Here is a 20,230-nt window from a genome sequence, read left to right as displayed (position 1 = left end):
TTACCTGAAGATATATATTTCTTCTTTTAAAGAATATCATGCACTAGGTTCTTTATGTGCACATCAGTTAGAGCTAGGATGGTTCGATGGTTAGAATTTTTTTCTGTCTGAAAAAGACATATATTGAATCGTGAATATCAGACAAAAGTTGTGTGTGGTTTAGGCCAGGTAGCTATAGATCACTCCCTACATAAATAGTGTACTCATCAAAATACACCGGACGAGGTGGCCGAGTGGTTAAGGCGATGGACTGCTAATCCATTGGGGTCTCCCCGCGTGGGTTCGAATCCCATCTTCGTCGATATACATTTTATCTGATGTGTAGAACTTTTAGTTATGACTACAAACCGTATTCATCAATATTGTAATGTGATATCGTCACGTCAGAAAGAAAACACGCCTAATGATGTCTCCATGATTTTTTTTGGTGGTTTGTGTCTTGAATGGACTGACGTTTTGTGCATGTTTGTGACAGGTTTGTGTATTGACCTGTTCCGGCTGCATCTTTATAATCGAGTTGTACTTTTTGTGCGTGTGGAACATTTTATCTCCCACAGGAGAAAAAAAAAAACAACAACATTTCTTGGCATTGAAATAAAGTCCCAGTAGTGCTAACATGCATGCGGGAAGTGTAGCCAAATATCAATGCCGCGAATCGGCCGATTAGCAGAAACATTTAGGGTTGCGAGCAAGGCAAAAGGGATCAAGTTAAGGTTTGGGAGGGTAAGGGGTGAGTTGTTTCCAAAATTCCAAAACGGCACCAAAGCACACGCGTATGTGTCTGTTTACTAGAAGTGTGTGTAATACCCATTAAAACGATGGTCAAATTTTAAGTAACAGGAGACTGTACGTTTGTATACTCGGATAGTCTTGGACAACAATCTACAATTGCGGTTAATGTTAAGAAGGTCAAAGAAACTGATGTTATCAGAAGTGTAGAAGAAATGACGGGGAAAATGTTCGTTTATGTAGCTGTCCTTTCACCTGTTCATACTTTAAGTACCTGTGTACCAAACTGATTAAAATCAGATCTCCGCTGTTACCAAATGAAGATCTGACAGCGATCGCTTAGAAGGCATATTCTGGTACCTATGCTATTACCATAATTGCTAATTTTATCAACCAGTCAGATGAGGTCTAATATCTTTGCGTTTTGAGAAAGAGCACCGTGGGTGAAAAGGATGAATGTGTATCGAACGATTTGATTCACTTTCAGATTTTTTGAAAGTTGCATTTCCATTGGCTAATTTAATGGTCACCTGAATGTCATTCTTCAGTGGTCGTCGTCACATCTTCACGTAGGACAGCGGAGATCTGATTTTATCAGATTGGTGTCTATGTTGACCGGGGTATAGATATTCCTCTTCATATTCTTTCTAATTTCTACTTATTTCTTCTTCTAAAAGGTACACAGGTACATAAAGTATGAACATGTGAACGTTGTTGTTGTTGTAGTTGTTGTTGTAGGGTTTTAACGCCATTTTTCAGCACACAATAGGCTATACATGGCGGCCAGTATTAATGGTGGAGGAAGAACCCGGGAAAACCCCTGAAAGAACCACCGACCCACGAGAAGCTACTGGCAAGCTTTCTCACATACCCACAGTGGCCGAATCCTAGACTCGAACCCACGCAGGCAGAGGTGAGATGGCAGTGATCCGTAACGAAGAGCGCTTTAGACCACTCGGCCACTCGGGGCCCCTACATGTGAACGTAATACCTTCCAGATGTATAGCGCACAAGCAATGGACTCTCTCCAGTTCACTTATATTCTGAGGGCTAGGGTTAAATTAAGTTTCACAATAATACAACGTTCATGGAATCGCGGTAGTTTCATGGAAAATATAATTTGTGAGCCGACTAATTCCATACCTCTGTACTCCAATATTAATAAAACCAATAACGTACTTGCAAGTTTATCTTTAACCTCTTTAAGTTTTGTATATAATCTGCTATACTTAGACACGTTAACACCAAAATGTCTACATAACTGCTGTTTCTGGAGCACTCTCAAAATCCAAGAACCATTTTCACTTGTTTCGTTTGTAGTCAGACGACTTTTCGGTGAACACAACGATCTTAGGTTTCTAGAAGTTATATCCAAATGCCGACTTTATGGAGTGCACGTTGCATATAAAACAGTATCTGATCCACTAATACCGTGTGCAACAATTGTGGAGACCAATACGAGTTATAGCACTACCTTGGTAGGTGGTTACAATAGCTGCAATTGATCAACATAACAAACACATACGTATCGATGATATTGCTATTCGAGAGCTTCATAATTACAGTTGATAGCAATATTTACGATCTTTGGAGATCAAGAGAGAATGGTACTATGCGAACTATGGCAGTGCAGGATGGATTATATCTTAAATTCCTCCAAATTATATATTGGTATGCAAAATATTTTGTTATGCATGTACATCATTATGAGATCGATCCTAAAATAACTACATGCAACGAAGAAATTAGGCACTTACTTAAATTAGATAATGTTTGTAATGATGAATAGGTATGTAGAGTGAAATCTATTATTATTGAGGGAAAGAGTAAAATATTTTAGTGAACAACTCACTTAGTGGATAATGCAAAATATAAAAGTAAGAATTCTCGCTCCTATACAGTACGAAGAGAAAGAAAGAAAGTTTCCAAGAATTGTATAGATGTCAAGACAAAATGATTCTATTTTCTGTAAAATTTACCGCTAAAGATTCATTTGATATCAATACATAGGAAGAACTCGAACAACAATGAAGTGACTAAGAAATAAAATTGTTTTGAGGTGTTATACCGAGATTTTAATCCAGTTTGGTGATTGAAAGTGACGCAAATAGCAAATACTTTCCAAATCCTGAAAAATATCAACAAAAGCGAAATGTTATTAATGAATCCATTGATGACTTTGGCTCACTTGTTTCAAATGAAAATCAAATATTAAAATGCATTTATAAGTTTTATTGTATTTTGTAATTATCGAACACAGTTGATGAGAGTTGTAAAGAATCAGTTTTAATCTTGGTAAATTCATCCGTACCTGCTGATGATACGTATTTGAGTAGGGTCATACAAGGGTTGATAAAATACATGCAGCTATAAATATAATGTCTAAAATTAGATATTTTGGTCTGGTTAAATCGATAAAGTAGTTGTATTTTACAACGTTTTAAATTATGAATATGATAACCTGTTAGAGATTTTTTCTTCTTCAGATCGTTAACAAGGAATCAATTACGTCATGGACAGTGAGATTTGATACAATATCATTTTTTACAACACCAAGAGCGACTAAAGAAGCTGGAAATATTGGCGACCTATGAGACTATTTAATGTAGATGATACTATTTTGACGAGGGTTATGGCTCATGGTTTGAAATGGGTATTACCCAAAATTATGCCTCTAATTCAGACATGCTCTATAATTTGAAGGGATATTGCTGATACAGCATTCACTGTAGGAGATGTCATTGCTATGACCTAGAGGGACAACATCGAGGGATATACCTTAAAAATTGATAAAAGCAACGTTTTTGACAGAGTCAAAAGTTTGTCTCATTCACATAAATTTTGGATTTGGTCAAATTTTTATTCAGCCGATATTAAAGACAGTGTTAAATGCAGTGTGCATCTAACACCATTCTTTCCGATTAAAACTTCTCTCTGATAAGGCTGTTCTCTATCGGTAATGCTATATATAATACCAGTTGAACGTTAAGGGTGATACTAGAGTGGCAAATGTATTTTTTCTAGTGAGTAAATGTTTCCAAAACAAAATACCCTACTCCAAAAGGAAACAGCGGCTGGTTTACGGACAATCAAGCTACTTAAAAGCGAGTAAAACATTTGTGCTATACATGAACAGAAGTCATACAATTTAGTATCACCTCTGTGTAATAAGTTTTAATTTTAGACAAAGTGTTATTCTAACTGAGCTCCAGCACTAGTTCCCAAAATTAAGATAACGTGATCACAATGTTGAAATTGGAGCTGTCTGCAGAATTCAACAGAGACTGCCTGATGAATTAAATAAAAGTTCCGTTTGTTTTCTTTATTCCCTTTTGAACCAGATCCTTTACAATATAAACCAAGTACAATAAATGATTGATTAATAGATTCTTTCTTTGCTAATGTCATGGTTGTACCATCGGCATGTTGAAAGACTTTACTTGTACTGCTAGACAATAGAAATAGAGCAACATTGACATAATAATTTATAATTATAGCGAGCCCTAAATGTTCCGCTTCAAATAAATATAGTATAGTTAGTATAGGGCAACTTTGGAGGACTGAATGTTTAATTGAAAAGGCTTTCATTAAATGCATTTAACACTGTTTCTAATTTCAATATAAAATATTTGTATCCATTAAATAAAACTGTCACCAAACCCGAATTGTCGTAAAAGAGATACCAGTATGAATGGTTGACTCTGTGAAAAGCTTTTTCTTGATCAGTTTCATCACCTCTTTCTTCACCATCTGCACCCTGTATTACTTCATCAACCTCGTGTTCATCATCTTCTACAACTTGAATCCCCAATCTATCTTCCTTTGTGGCAACGTCAGCAATTCGGTAATTAATTTCTTCAATTTAATCATTTAGCATGTAACATCTTTAGGCAGTTGTATTTCTTAAGTCATATTTCCCACATGAACACAAATAAAGAAAATTTCCACAATTGTCAGAGCTTGGCCTTTTGTACTTCCTAGGAACATGACGCTGTTTCCAACACTTGTGGCACACGAAATCTGTGCAATCTGTCATCATGCGACCCGGGTCAAGACAAAAAGAGCGCACCTTTACTTGATTATCATGCAATAACTTAACGAACTAATGGTCACTTACAGTTTGATGCTTCCGACTGTAGGGCTAAGATTTTATCTCTTTTGGAAAACTGTATTTTACATAATATTACAAATCTATGTTCTTAACCTAAGTAATAGAAAAGATGTAAAACCAGCAAGTATTGTAAAATGTAACAAATAATTTCTCTAGAATACGAAATAAAACATGAAATAACAAATAATAAATATTTAAAAAATAACAAACAATCAAAATTAAATATCCAAAACAAAAATGCGTCACGTCTGTCACACGATTTCTAGGGTAGTATCTATCCTGAATGGGAGATAGGAATTCCACTCCGTATTCTCTTATCTTGATACCTATCTCTTCGTCGGAAACGTGTGCAGGTAGGCGACGTATTTATACAATAATAGTGTCAGAATATGAGGAAGTACAGTCATAGTTATCACTGCCAATTCCACTTTAGATTATACTCTTTATTTGGCAACGTAACCTCATACAAATTTGAAACTTTCGGCACAACTACATAGAAAGACATTTTGTTTTTTCGTTGACTGATTGGATCGTGAAAGTTGTTATGTCCTAAGCATAGGTAGGGCGTATTTCTAAAGCTAGTCACATGATCACATCTATTCATTCCGCGCTGACGTAGATTTCTTGTGACCAGAGATTCATACTCCAAAACTCTCTTCAGTCAGTTTGTCTTTCGATGTCAATGCGTCTCACAAATAACTGAATGTCCAATTTGCCGTAATTATAGACAGGGTAGCTTGAATCGAACAACACATTGCAGATAGCTCTCGATCGGATTATGCAAAGTCACATATTGTTTCATTGAGAAAGACACATTTCCTTGTTTAAAATAATCCGATATCGAGTAGTAGAAAATAATTGATACATCTTATTTATGACAATGATATATGGGCGTGTTTGGGATTTAAGGCAGTCATAAAGTCTAGTACACCCCGGTAAAACATTTTATGGAAACAACAACACTAACCTCTTAGCTGCATTAGTTGACTACCTAATCAATTGTTTATAATGAACGTTCTAGTTCCATTAGTTGCCTCCCTTGGTTCGACAAAAGAAAAACGATTGACCCCCTCCTGCAACAATTGAATAAATGGCGAATCCGAAAGGAGGATTGCGTTTTACTAAGGAGCATATATCAGATGGGACTTTCACAACCAAATGTGCCATTCTTCTTAATTTATTATTATTATTATTATTATTATTATTATTATTATTATTCTTATACCCTTGATAACTGTTTATCTACTGTTCTAAATATGAAGTTGAAAGGGACTTATTTTTCATGTCCTTAAATAAGCAGCACTTAAATGTCCTCCATATGTTTCACAGACAAATGTTTTTGTGCATGGGAACACATTTGATATAATGTCAACATGAATATCGATGTTTCTGGCTGTATTTGAACAACCTCTCATTTTAAATTCTGATAATTCATGTGGTTGGAAAATATTCATGTTCACATAACTTATAAAGGCAGGAATTGTTTGTGTTTAGGACGTTGTTTGTGAATCAAATCCTGAGATCAAAGCGAAAAATACAGAAAACTTACAATTGTATAATAGAAAGTATACCTTTAGAATGACACAAAAGAATCAAACCCCACCGTGACCAATTGAAGAAATACTATGTATCCCAAAATTGATAGCAAATTGTATGACCTCTATTCATATACACCACAATTATTTTACAGGCTCATCTAAAGTTTAATTTTCGAGAACCAGCCTCCGTTTCCTTCCGGAGCAGGATATCAAGTTTGGAAACATGTAATCACTGGAAATGTGTAAATTTGCCTTTTAAGAGCACATATTGTACGGATTAACGAAAAATTGAAACAAAATAAATTCCATTTTTAATATGGCAATGTCATGTCAGAGGTCAAAACTTTTCGGCACTTTTGGGTGGGATCGCAGGGGTGGTTCAGTATGTATTTTTCACAGGGAGCGCAAAGAAGACCGCAAGCTGACTGTGGGATTTAGCAGCTAGTGAGGGCCAGGGAGACAAACACTCATTTTTGTCTGGGGGTGGGGAAGGGTGATGCCGGCGGTGGGGTGGGAAACACGGGGAGGCTTGTCCACCTGATCACTGTCGAACGTTCCAATGCTATATCATTACATGCCACATTGTTTTTCTTTTGCTTGTATCATGTCCTTGACAAATTGTTTTCTGTACCTTTAAATTCTCTACAATAATTGATACAGTGCCAAGAAAAGAACTTAATATTTTACATGCATGTATCAACTTCTATATAGGATCTCAACAAAATACATGGCTTAAGGGTGAAAGTAATGTTACCTTGACCTTTTGTTATATTTCACTTTAGCTGCATGTACATTTGACATTTTATTATTGCTAGAACGGTGTAGAAGGTCCAAATTCGCACCAAAAAAGCCGTCATTGAAGCGTGAAAAGTAAATTACATTGACCCACATTTTATATATGAAATCAGATACATATTTACTGAATGTGCCTTTTATTTATATTTTTGTGCCTGAAGATAAATGATAATTTGATGTTATGAATTTAAAATTAAAAACAAAAAACAAAAACCAAATAAAAGTGATTAGCAGAGCGTGGTTTCGATCCACGGACCTCTGGGTTATGGGCCCAGCACGCTTCCACTGCGCCACTCTGCTGTTAGTTGTTATTGTTGTTGTTATAGGGTTTAACGCCATTTTTCAGCACAAGATAGGCTATACATGGCGGCCAGTATTAATGGTGGAGGAAGAACCCGGGAAAACCCCGGAAAGAACCACCGACCCACGAGAAGCTACCGGCAAGCTTTCTCACATGTCCACATTGGCCGAGCCCGAGACTCGAACCCACGCAGACAGAGGTGAGATGGCAGTGATCCGTGACGGAGAGCGCTTTAGACCACTCGGCCACTCGGCTCTGCTGTTAGAAAACATTGATTTTTATAACTTTAAAAAAAAATGGAACTGATATTCACTTATCTGATGTAATACTTACCGAAGTGATGAATACAACGAATGTTCGTACGAGTTTTTTCCCTTGCCTAACAATCCATTGATATGAACATGCTTGCTCACTAAGGGACCGACCATGTATTTGTTTCTGTTTATTGGGTGGGTAGGTGGGTAATGTTGAGTTTTCTCCCAGCCAGGAGAATTGTTTTAATTTACCTGAAGATATATCTTTCTTCTTTTAAAGAATATCATGCACTAGGTTCTTTATGTGCACATCAGTTAGAGCTAGGATGGTTCGATGGTTAGAATTTTTTTCTGTCTGAAAAAGACATATATTGCATCGTGAATATCAGACAAAAGTTGTGTGTGGTTTAGGCCAGGTAGCTATAGATCACTCCCTACATAAATAGTGTACTCATCAAAATACACCGGACGAGGTGGCCGAGTGGTTAAGGCGATGGACTGCTAATCCATTGGGGTCTCCCCGCGTGGGTTCGAATCCCATCTTCGTCGATATACATTTTATCTGATGTGTAGAACTTTTAGTTATGACTACAAACCGTATTCATCAATATTGTAATGTGATATCGTCACGTCAGAAAGAAAACACGCCTAATGATGTCTCCATGATTTTTTTTGGTGGTTTGTGTCTTGAATGGACTGACGTTTTGTGCATGTTTGTGACAGGTTTGTGTATTGACCTGTTCCGGCTGCATCTTTATAATCGAGTTGTACTTTTTGTGCGTGTGGAACATTTTATCTCCCACAGGAGAAAAAAAAAAAACAACAACATTTCTTGGCATTGAAATAAAGTCCCAGTAGTGCTAACATGCATGCGGGAAGTGTAGCCAAATATCAATGCCGCGAATCGGCCGATTAGCAGAAACATTTAGGGTTGCGAGCAAGGCAAAAGGGATCAAGTTAAGGTTTGGGAGGGTAAGGGGTGAGTTGTTTCCAAAATTCCAAAACGGCACCAAAGCACACGCGTATGTGTCTGTTTACTAGAAGTGTGTGTAATACCCATTAAAACGATGGTCAAATTTTAAGTAACAGGAGACTGTACGTTTGTATACTCGGATAGTCTTGGACAACAATCTACAATTGCGGTTAATGTTAAGAAGGTCAAAGAAACTGATGTTATCAGAAGTGTAGAAGAAATGACGGGGAAAATGTTCGTTTATGTAGCTGTCCTTTCACCTGTTCATACTTTAAGTACCTGTGTACCAAACTGATTAAAATCAGATCTCCGCTGTTACCAAATGAAGATCTGACAGCGATCGCTTAGAAGGCATATTCTGGTACCTATGCTATTACCATAATTGCTAATTTTATCAACCAGTCAGATGAGGTCTAATATCTTTGCGTTTTGAGAAAGAGCACCGTGGGTGAAAAGGATGAATGTGTATCGAACGATTTGATTCACTTTCAGATTTTTTGAAAGTTGCATTTCCATTGGCTAATTTAATGGTCACCTGAATGTCATTCTTCAGTGGTCGTCGTCACATCTTCACGTAGGACAGCGGAGATCTGATTTTATCAGATTGGTGTCTATGTTGACCGGGGTATAGATATTCCTCTTCATATTCTTTCTAATTTCTACTTATTTCTTCTTCTAAAAGGTACACAGGTACATAAAGTATGAACATGTGAACGTAATACCTTCCAGATGTATAGCGCACAAGCAATGGACTCTCTCCAGTTCACTTATATTCTGAGGGCTAGGGTTAAATTAAGTTTCACAATAATACAACGTTCATGGAATCGCGGTAGTTTCATGGAAAATATAATTTGTGAGCCGACTAATTCCATACCTCTGTACTCCAATATTAATAAAACCAATAACGTACTTGCAAGTTTATCTTTAACCTCTTTAAGTTTTGTATATAATCTGCTATACTTAGACACGTTAACACCAAAATGTCTACATAACTGCTGTTTCTGGAGCACTCTCAAAATCCAAGAACCATTTTCACTTGTTTCGTTTGTAGTCAGACGACTTTTCGGTGAACACAACGATCTTAGGTTTCTAGAAGTTATATCCAAATGCCGACTTTATGGAGTGCACGTTGCATATAAAACAGTATCTGATCCACTAATACCGTGTGCAACAATTGTGGAGACCAATACGAGTTATAGCACTACCTTGGTAGGTGGTTACAATAGCTGCAATTGATCAACATAACAAACACATACGTATCGATGATATTGCTATTCGAGAGCTTCATAATTACAGTTGATAGCAATATTTACGATCTTTGGAGATCAAGAGAGAATGGTACTATGCGAACTATGGCAGTGCAGGATGGATTATATCTTAAATTCCTCCAAATTATATATTGGTATGCAAAATATTTTGTTATGCATGTACATCATTATGAGATCGATCCTAAAATAACTACATGCAACGAAGAAATTAGGCACTTACTTAAATTAGATAATGTTTGTAATGATGAATAGGTATGTAGAGTGAAATCTATTATTATTGAGGGAAAGAGTAAAATATTTTAGTGAACAACTCACTTAGTGGATAATGCAAAATATAAAAGTAAGAATTCTCGCTCCTATACAGTACGAAGAGAAAGAAAGAAAGTTTCCAAGAATTGTATAGATGTCAAGACAAAATGATTCTATTTTCTGTAAAATTTACCGCTAAAGATTCATTTGATATCAATACATAGGAAGAACTCGAACAACAATGAAGTGACTAAGAAATAAAATTGTTTTGAGGTGTTATACCGAGATTTTAATCCAGTTTGGTGATTGAAAGTGACGCAAATAGCAAATACTTTCCAAATCCTGAAAAATATCAACAAAAGCGAAATGTTATTAATGAATCCATTGATGACTTTGGCTCACTTGTTTCAAATGAAAATCAAATATTAAAATGCATTTATAAGTTTTATTGTATTTTGTAATTATCGAACACAGTTGATGAGAGTTGTAAAGAATCAGTTTTAATCTTGGTAAATTCATCCGTACCTGCTGATGATACGTATTTGAGTAGGGTCATACAAGGGTTGATAAAATACATGCAGCTATAAATATAATGTCTAAAATTAGATATTTTGGTCTGGTTAAATCGATAAAGTAGTTGTATTTTACAACGTTTTAAATTATGAATATGATAACCTGTTAGAGATTTTTTCTTCTTCAGATCGTTAACAAGGAATCAATTACGTCATGGACAGTGAGATTTGATACAATATCATTTTTTACAACACCAAGAGCGACTAAAGAAGCTGGAAATATTGGCGACCTATGAGACTATTTAATGTAGATGATACTATTTTGACGAGGGTTATGGCTCATGGTTTGAAATGGGTATTACCCAAAATTATGCCTCTAATTCAGACATGCTCTATAATTTGAAGGGATATTGCTGATACAGCATTCACTGTAGGAGATGTCATTGCTATGACCTAGAGGGACAACATCGAGGGATATACCTTAAAAATTGATAAAAGCAACGTTTTTGACAGAGTCAAAAGTTTGTCTCATTCACATAAATTTTGGATTTGGTCAAATTTTTATTCAGCCGATATTAAAGACAGTGTTAAATGCAGTGTGCATCTAACACCATTCTTTCCGATTAAAACTTCTCTCTGATAAGGCTGTTCTCTATCGGTAATGCTATATATAATACCAGTTGAACGTTAAGGGTGATACTAGAGTGGCAAATGTATTTTTTCTAGTGAGTAAATGTTTCCAAAACAAAATACCCTACTCCAAAAGGAAACAGCGGCTGGTTTACGGACAATCAAGCTACTTAAAAGCGAGTAAAACATTTGTGCTATACATGAACAGAAGTCATACAATTTAGTATCACCTCTGTGTAATAAGTTTTAATTTTAGACAAAGTGTTATTCTAACTGAGCTCCAGCACTAGTTCCCAAAATTAAGATAACGTGATCACAATGTTGAAATTGGAGCTGTCTGCAGAATTCAACAGAGACTGCCTGATGAATTAAATAAAAGTTCCGTTTGTTTTCTTTATTCCCTTTTGAACCAGATCCTTTACAATATAAACCAAGTACAATAAATGATTGATTAATAGATTCTTTCTTTGCTAATGTCATGGTTGTACCATCGGCATGTTGAAAGACTTTACTTGTACTGCTAGACAATAGAAATAGAGCAACATTGACATAATAATTTATAATTATAGCGAGCCCTAAATGTTCCGCTTCAAATAAATATAGTATAGTTAGTATAGGGCAACTTTGGAGGACTGAATGTTTAATTGAAAAGGCTTTCATTAAATGCATTTAACACTGTTTCTAATTTCAATATAAAATATTTGTATCCATTAAATAAAACTGTCACCAAACCCGAATTGTCGTAAAAGAGATACCAGTATGAATGGTTGACTCTGTGAAAAGCTTTTTCTTGATCAGTTTCATCACCTCTTTCTTCACCATCTGCACCCTGTATTACTTCATCAACCTCGTGTTCATCATCTTCTACAACTTGAATCCCCAATCTATCTTCCTTTGTGGCAACGTCAGCAATTCGGTAATTAATTTCTTCAATTTAATCATTTAGCATGTAACATCTTTAGGCAGTTGTATTTCTTAAGTCATATTTCCCACATGAACACAAATAAAGAAAATTTCCACAATTGTCAGAGCTTGGCCTTTTGTACTTCCTAGGAACATGACGCTGTTTCCAACACTTGTGGCACACGAAATCTGTGCAATCTGTCATCATGCGACCCGGGTCAAGACAAAAAGAGCGCACCTTTACTTGATTATCATGCAATAACTTAACGAACTAATGGTCACTTACAGTTTGATGCTTCCGACTGTAGGGCTAAGATTTTATCTCTTTTGGAAAACTGTATTTTACATAATATTACAAATCTATGTTCTTAACCTAAGTAATAGAAAAGATGTAAAACCAGCAAGTATTGTAAAATGTAACAAATAATTTCTCTAGAATACGAAATAAAACATGAAATAACAAATAATAAATATTTAAAAAATAACAAACAATCAAAATTAAATATCCAAAACAAAAATGCGTCACGTCTGTCACACGATTTCTAGGGTAGTATCTATCCTGAATGGGAGATAGGAATTCCACTCCGTATTCTCTTATCTTGATACCTATCTCTTCGTCGGAAACGTGTGCAGGTAGGCGACGTATTTATACAATAATAGTGTCAGAATATGAGGAAGTACAGTCATAGTTATCACTGCCAATTCCACTTTAGATTATACTCTTTATTTGGCAACGTAACCTCATACAAATTTGAAACTTTCGGCACAACTACATAGAAAGACATTTTGTTTTTTCGTTGACTGATTGGATCGTGAAAGTTGTTATGTCCTAAGCATAGGTAGGGCGTATTTCTAAAGCTAGTCACATGATCACATCTATTCATTCCGCGCTGACGTAGATTTCTTGTGACCAGAGATTCATACTCCAAAACTCTCTTCAGTCAGTTTGTCTTTCGATGTCAATGCGTCTCACAAATAACTGAATGTCCAATTTGCCGTAATTATAGACAGGGTAGCTTGAATCGAACAACACATTGCAGATAGCTCTCGATCGGATTATGCAAAGTCACATATTGTTTCATTGAGAAAGACACATTTCCTTGTTTAAAATAATCCGATATCGAGTAGTAGAAAATAATTGATACATCTTATTTATGACAATGATATATGGGCGTGTTTGGGATTTAAGGCAGTCATAAAGTCTAGTACACCCCGGTAAAACATTTTATGGAAACAACAACACTAACCTCTTAGCTGCATTAGTTGACTACCTAATCAATTGTTTATAATGAACGTTCTAGTTCCATTAGTTGCCTCCCTTGGTTCGACAAAAGAAAAACGATTGACCCCCTCCTGCAACAATTGAATAAATGGCGAATCCGAAAGGAGGATTGCGTTTTACTAAGGAGCATATATCAGATGGGACTTTCACAACCAAATGTGCCATTCTTCTTAATTTATTATTATTATTATTATTATTATTATTATACCCTTGATAACTGTTTATCTACTGTTCTAAATATGAAGTTGAAAGGGACTTATTTTTCATGTCCTTAAATAAGCAGCACTTAAATGTCCTCCATATGTTTCACAGACAAATGTTTTTGTGCATGGGAACACATTTGATATAATGTCAACATGAATATCGATGTTTCTGGCTGTATTTGAACAACCTCTCATTTTAAATTCTGATAATTCATGTGGTTGGAAAATATTCATGTTCACATAACTTATAAAGGCAGGAATTGTTTGTGTTTAGGACGTTGTTTGTGAATCAAATCCTGAGATCAAAGCGAAAAATACAGAAAACTTACAATTGTATAATAGAAAGTATACCTTTAGAATGACACAAAAGAATCAAACCCCACGGTGACCAATTGAAGAAATACTATGTATCCCAAAATTGATAGCAAATTGTATGACCTCTATTCATATACACCACAATTATTTTACAGGCTCATCTAAAGTTTAATTTTCGAGAACCAGCCTCCGTTTCCTTCCGGAGCAGGATATCAAGTTTGGAAACATGTAATCACTGGAAATGTGTAAATTTGCCTTTTAAGAGCACATATTGTACGGATTAACGAAAAATTGAAACAAAATAAATTCCATTTTTAATATGGCAATGTCATGTCAGAGGTCAAAACTTTTCGGCACTTTTGGGTGGGATCGCAGGGGTGGTTCAGTATGTATTTTTCACAGGGAGCGCAAAGAAGACCGCAAGCTGACTGTGGGATTTAGCAGCTAGTGAGGGCCAGGGAGACAAACACTCATTTTTGTCTGGGGGTGGGGAAGGGTGATGCCGGCGGTGGGGTGGGAAACACGGGGAGGCTTGTCCACCTGATCACTGTCGAACGTTCCAATGCTATATCATTACATGCCACATTGTTTTTCTTTTGCTTGTATCATGTCCTTGACAAATTGTTTTCTGTACCTTTAAATTCTCTACAATAATTGATACAGTGCCAAAGAAAAGAACTTAATATTTTACATGCATGTATCAACTTCTATATAGGATCTCAACAAAATACATGGCTTAAGGGTGAAAGTAATGTTACCTTGACCTTTTGTTATATTTCACTTTAGCTGCATGTACATTTGACATTTTATTATTGCTAGAACGGTGTAGAAGGTCCAAATTCGCACCAAAAAAGCCGTCATTGAAGCGTGAAAAGTAAATTACATTGACCCACATTTTATATATGAAATCAGATACATATTTACTGAATGTGCCTTTTATTTATATTTTTGTGCCTGAAGATAAATGATAATTTGATGTTATGAATTTAAAATTAAAAACAAAAAACAAAAACCAAATAAAAGTGATTAGCAGAGCGTGGTTTCGATCCACGGACCTCTGGGTTATGGGCCCAGCACGCTTCCACTGCGCCACTCTGCTGTTAGTTGTTATTGTTGTTGTTATAGGGTTTAACGCCATTTTTCAGCACAAGATAGGCTATACATGGCGGCCAGTATTAATGGTGGAGGAAGAACCCGGGAAAACCCCGGAAAGAACCACCGACCCACGAGAAGCTACCGGCAAGCTTTCTCACATGTCCACATTGGCCGAGCCCGAGACTCGAACCCACGCAGACAGAGGTGAGATGGCAGTGATCCGTGACGGAGAGCGCTTTAGACCACTCGGCCACTCGGCTCTGCTGTTAGAAAACATTGATTTTTATAACTTTAAAAAAAAATGGAACTGATATTCACTTATCTGATGTAATACTTACCGAAGTGATGAATACAACGAATGTTCGTACGAGTTTTTTCCCTTGCCTAACAATCCATTGATATGAACATGCTTGCTCACTAAGGGACCGACCATGTATTTGTTTCTGTTTATTGGGTGGGTAGGTGGGTAATGTTGAGTTTTCTCCCAGCCAGGAGAATTGTTTTAATTTACCTGAAGATATATATTTCTTCTTTTAAAGAATATCATGCACTAGGTTCTTTATGTGCACATCAGTTAGAGCTAGGATGGTTCGACGGTTAGAATTTTTTTCTGTCTGAAAAAGACATATATTGAATCGTGAATATCAGACAAAAGTTGTGTGTGGTTTAGGCCAGGTAGCTATAGATCACTCCCTACATAAATAGTGTACTCATCAAAATACACCGGACGAGGTGGCCGAGTGGTTAAGGCGATGGACTGCTAATCCATTGGGGTCTCCCCGCGTGGGTTCGAATCCCATCTTCGTCGATATACATTTTATCTGATGTGTAGAACTTTTAGTTATGACTACAAACCGTATTCATCAATATTGTAATGTGATATCGTCACGTCAGAAAGAAAACACGCCTAATGATGTCTCCATGATTTTTTTTGGTGGTTTGTGTCTTGAATGGACTGACGTTTTGTGCATGTTTGTGACAGGTTTGTGTATTGACCTGTTCCGGCTGCATCTTTATAATCGAGTTGTACTTTTTGTGCGTGTGGAACATTTTATCTCCCACAGGAGAAAAAAAAAACAACAACATTTCTTGGCATTGAAATAAAGTCCCAGTAGTGCTAACATGCATGCGGGAAGTGTAGCCAAATATCAATGCCGCGAATCGGCCGATTAGCAGAAACATTTAGGGTTGCGAGCAAGGCAAAAGGGATCAAGTTAAGGTTTGGGAGGGTAAGGGGTGAGTTGTTTCCAAAATTCCAAAACGGCACCAAAGCACACGCGTATGTGTCTGTTTACTAGAAGTGTGTGTAATACCCATTAAAACGATGGTCAAATTTTAAGTAACAGGAGACTGTACGTTTGTATACTCGGATAGTCTTGGACAACAATCTACAATTGCGGTTAATGTTAAGAAGGTCAAAGAAACTGATGTTATCAGAAGTGTAGAAGAAATGACGGGGAAAATGTTCGTTTATGTAGCTGTCCTTTCACCTGTTCATACTTTAAGTACCTGTGTACCAAACTGATTAAAATCAGATCTCCGCTGTTACCAAATGAAGATCTGACAGCGATCGCTTAGAAGGCATATTCTGGTACCTATGCTATTACCATAATTGCTAATTTTATCAACCAGTCAGATGAGGTCTAATATCTTTGCGTTTTGAGAAAGAGCACCGTGGGTGAAAAGGATGAATGTGTATCGAACGATTTGATTCACTTTCAGATTTTTTGAAAGTTGCATTTCCATTGGCTAATTTAATGGTCACCTGAATGTCATTCTTCAGTGGTCGTCGTCACATCTTCACGTAGGACAGCGGAGATCTGATTTTATCAGATTGGTGTCTATGTTGACCGGGGTATAGATATTCCTCTTCATATTCTTTCTAATTTCTACTTATTTCTTCTTCTAAAAGGTACACAGGTACATAAAGTATGAACATGTGAACGTAATACCTTCCAGATGTATAGCGCACAAGCAATGGACTCTCTCCAGTTCACTTATATTCTGAGGGCTAGGGTTAAATTAAGTTTCACAATAATACAACGTTCATGGAATCGCGGTAGTTTCATGGAAAATATAATTTGTGAGCCGACTAATTCCATACCTGTGTACTCCAATATTAATAAAACCAATAACGTACTTGCAAGTTTATCTTTAACCTCTTTAAGTTTTGTATATAATCTGCTATACTTAGACACGTTAACACCAAAATGTCTACATAACTGTTGTTTCTGGAGCACTCTCAAAATCCAAGAACCATTTTCACTTGTTTCGTTTGTAGTCAGACGACTTTTCGGTGAACACAACGATCTTAGGTTTCTAGAAGTTATATCCAAATGCCGACTTTATGGAGTGCACGTTGCATATAAAACAGTATCTGATCCACTAATACCGTGTGCAACAATTGTGGAGACCAATACGAGTTATAGCACTACCTTGGTAGGTGGTTACAATAGCTGCAATTGATCAACATAACAAACACATACGTATCGATGATATTGCTATTCGAGAGCTTCATAATTACAGTTGATAGCAATATTTACGATCTTTGGAGATCAAGAGAGAATGGTACTATGCGAACTATGGCAGTGCAGGATGGATTATATCTTAAATTCCTCCAAATTATATATTGGTATGCAAAATATTTTGTTATGCATGTACATCATTATGAGATCGATCCTAAAATAACTACATGCAACGAAGAAATTAGGCACTTACTTAAATTAGATAATGTTTGTAATGATGAATAGGTATGTAGAGTGAAATCTATTATTATTGAGGGAAAGAGTAAAATATTTTAGTGAACAACTCACTTAGTGGATAATGCAAAATATAAAAGTAAGAATTCTCGCTCCTATACAGTACGAAGAGAAAGAAAGAAAGTTTCCAAGAATTGTATAGATGTCAAGACAAAATGATTCTATTTTCTGTAATATTTACCGCTAAAGATTCATTTGATATCAATACATAGGAAGAACTCGAACAACAATGAAGTGACTAAGAAATAAAATTGTTTTGAGGTGTTATACCGAGATTTTAATCCAGTTTGGTGATTGAAAGTGACGCAAATAGCAAATACTTTCCAAATCCTGAAAAATATCAACAAAAGCGAAATGTTATTAATGAATCCATTGATGACTTTGGCTCACTTGTTTCAAATGAAAATCAAATATTAAAATGCATTTATAAGTTTTATTGTATTTTGTAATTATCGAACACAGTTGATGAGAGTTGTAAAGAATCAGTTTTAATCTTGGTAAATTCATCCGTACCTGCTGATGATACGTATTTGAGTAGGGTCATACAAGGGTTGATAAAATACATGCAGCTATAAATATAATGTCTAAAATTAGATATTTTGGTCTGGTTAAATCGATAAAGTAGTTGTATTTTACAACGTTTTAAATTATGAATATGATAACCTGTTAGAGATTTTTCCTTCTTCAGATCGTTAACAAGGAATCAATTACGTCATGGGCAGTGAGATTTGATACAATATCATTTTTTACAACACCAAGAGCGACTAAAGAAGCTGGAAATATTGGCGACCTATGAGACTATTTAATGTAGATGATACTATTTTGACGAGGGTTATGGCTCATGGTTTGAAATGGGTATTACCCAAAATTATGCCTCTAATTCAGACATGCTCTATAATTTGAAGGGATATTGCTGATACAGCATTCACTGTAGGAGATGTCATTGCTATGACCTAGAGGGACAACATCGAGGGATATACCTTAAAAATTGATAAAAGCAACGTTTTTGACAGAGTCAAAAGTTTGTCTCATTCACATAAATTTTGGATTTGGTCAAATTTTTATTCAGCCGATATTAAAGACAGTGTTAAATGCAGTGTGCATCTAACACCATTCTTTCCGATTAAAACTTCTCTCTGATAAGGCTGTTCTCTATCGGTAATGCTATATATAATACCAGTTGAACGTTAAGGGTGATACTAGAGTGGCAAATGTATTTTTTCTAGTGAGTAAATGTTTCCAAAACAAAATACCCTACTCCAAAAGGAAACAGCGGCTGGTTTACGGACAATCAAGCTACTTAAAAGCGAGTAAAACATTTGTGCTATACATGAACAGAAGTCATACAATTTAGTATCACCTCTGTGTAATAAGTTTTAATTTTAGACAAAGTGTTATTCTAACTGAGCTCCAGCACTAGTTCCCAAAATTAAGATAACGTGATCACAATGTTGAAATTGGAGCTGTCTGCAGAATTCAACAGAGACTGCCTGATGAATTAAATAAAAGTTCCGTTTGTTTTCTTTATTCCCTTTTGAACCAGATCCTTTACAATATAAACCAAGTACAATAAATGATTGATTAATAGATTCTTTCTTTGCTAATGTCATGGTTGTACCATCGGCATGTTGAAAGACTTTACTTGTACTGCTAGACAATAGAAATAGAGCAACATTGACATAATAATTTATAATTATAGCGAGCCCTAAATGTTCCGCTTCAAATAAATATAGTATAGTTAGTATAGGGCAACTTTGGAGGACTGAATGTTTAATTGAAAAGGCTTTCATTAAATGCATTTAACACTGTTTCTAATTTCAATATAAAATATTTGTATCCATTAAATAAAACTGTCACCAAACCCGAATTGTCGTAAAAGAGATACCAGTATGAATGGTTGACTCTGTGAAAAGCTTTTTCTTGATCAGTTTCATCACCTCTTTCTTCACCATCTGCACCCTGTATTACTTCATCAACCTCGTGTTCATCATCTTCTACAACTTGAATCCCCAATCTATCTTCCTTTGTGGCAACGTCAGCAATTCGGTAATTAATTTCTTCAATTTAATCATTTAGCATGTAACATCTTTAGGCAGTTGTATTTCTTAAGTCATATTTCCCACATGAACACAAATAAAGAAAATTTCCACAATTGTCAGAGCTTGGCCTTTTGTACTTCCTAGGAACATGACGCTGTTTCCAACACTTGTGGCACACGAAATGTGTGCAATCTGTCATCATGCGACCCGGGTCAAGACAAAAAGAGCGCACCTTTACTTGATTATCATGCAATAACTTAACGAACTAATGGTC

At 35.9% G+C, this 20,230-nt stretch overlaps 5 non-coding genes across 5 annotated transcripts; 3 read left to right on the top strand and 2 right to left on the bottom strand.

Annotated features, from left to right (window-relative positions):
* The first annotated feature begins 219 nt into the window (after positions 1 to 219).
* On the top strand, positions 220 to 301 carry Trnas-gcu (transfer RNA serine (anticodon GCU)). Its single transcript has one exon. It is a non-coding gene; the product is annotated as a tRNA-Ser (tRNA).
* Positions 302 to 7,401: 7,100 nt separating this feature from the next.
* Positions 7,402 to 7,473, bottom strand: Trnam-cau (transfer RNA methionine (anticodon CAU)). The gene has a single exon. It is a non-coding gene; the product is annotated as a tRNA-Met (tRNA).
* A 722-nt stretch (positions 7,474 to 8,195) lies between these two features.
* Positions 8,196 to 8,277, top strand: Trnas-gcu (transfer RNA serine (anticodon GCU)). Its single transcript has one exon. It is a non-coding gene; the product is annotated as a tRNA-Ser (tRNA).
* A 6,813-nt stretch (positions 8,278 to 15,090) lies between these two features.
* On the bottom strand, positions 15,091 to 15,162 carry Trnam-cau (transfer RNA methionine (anticodon CAU)). Its single transcript has one exon. It is a non-coding gene; the product is annotated as a tRNA-Met (tRNA).
* A 722-nt stretch (positions 15,163 to 15,884) lies between these two features.
* Trnas-gcu (transfer RNA serine (anticodon GCU)) lies at positions 15,885 to 15,966 on the top strand. Its single transcript has one exon. It is a non-coding gene; the product is annotated as a tRNA-Ser (tRNA).
* The last annotated feature ends 4,264 nt before the right edge of the window (positions 15,967 to 20,230 follow it).

This window comes from Sinohyriopsis cumingii, unplaced genomic scaffold (genome assembly GCF_028554795.1).
Source record: "Sinohyriopsis cumingii isolate HCF-2022 unplaced genomic scaffold, ASM2855479v2 utg000646l, whole genome shotgun sequence".
In the NCBI taxonomy this organism is placed as follows: domain Eukaryota; kingdom Metazoa; phylum Mollusca; class Bivalvia; order Unionida; family Unionidae; genus Sinohyriopsis; species Sinohyriopsis cumingii.
Note: the sequence above shows the minus strand (reverse complement) of the source record. Positions and strands in the feature narration are given on the sequence as shown.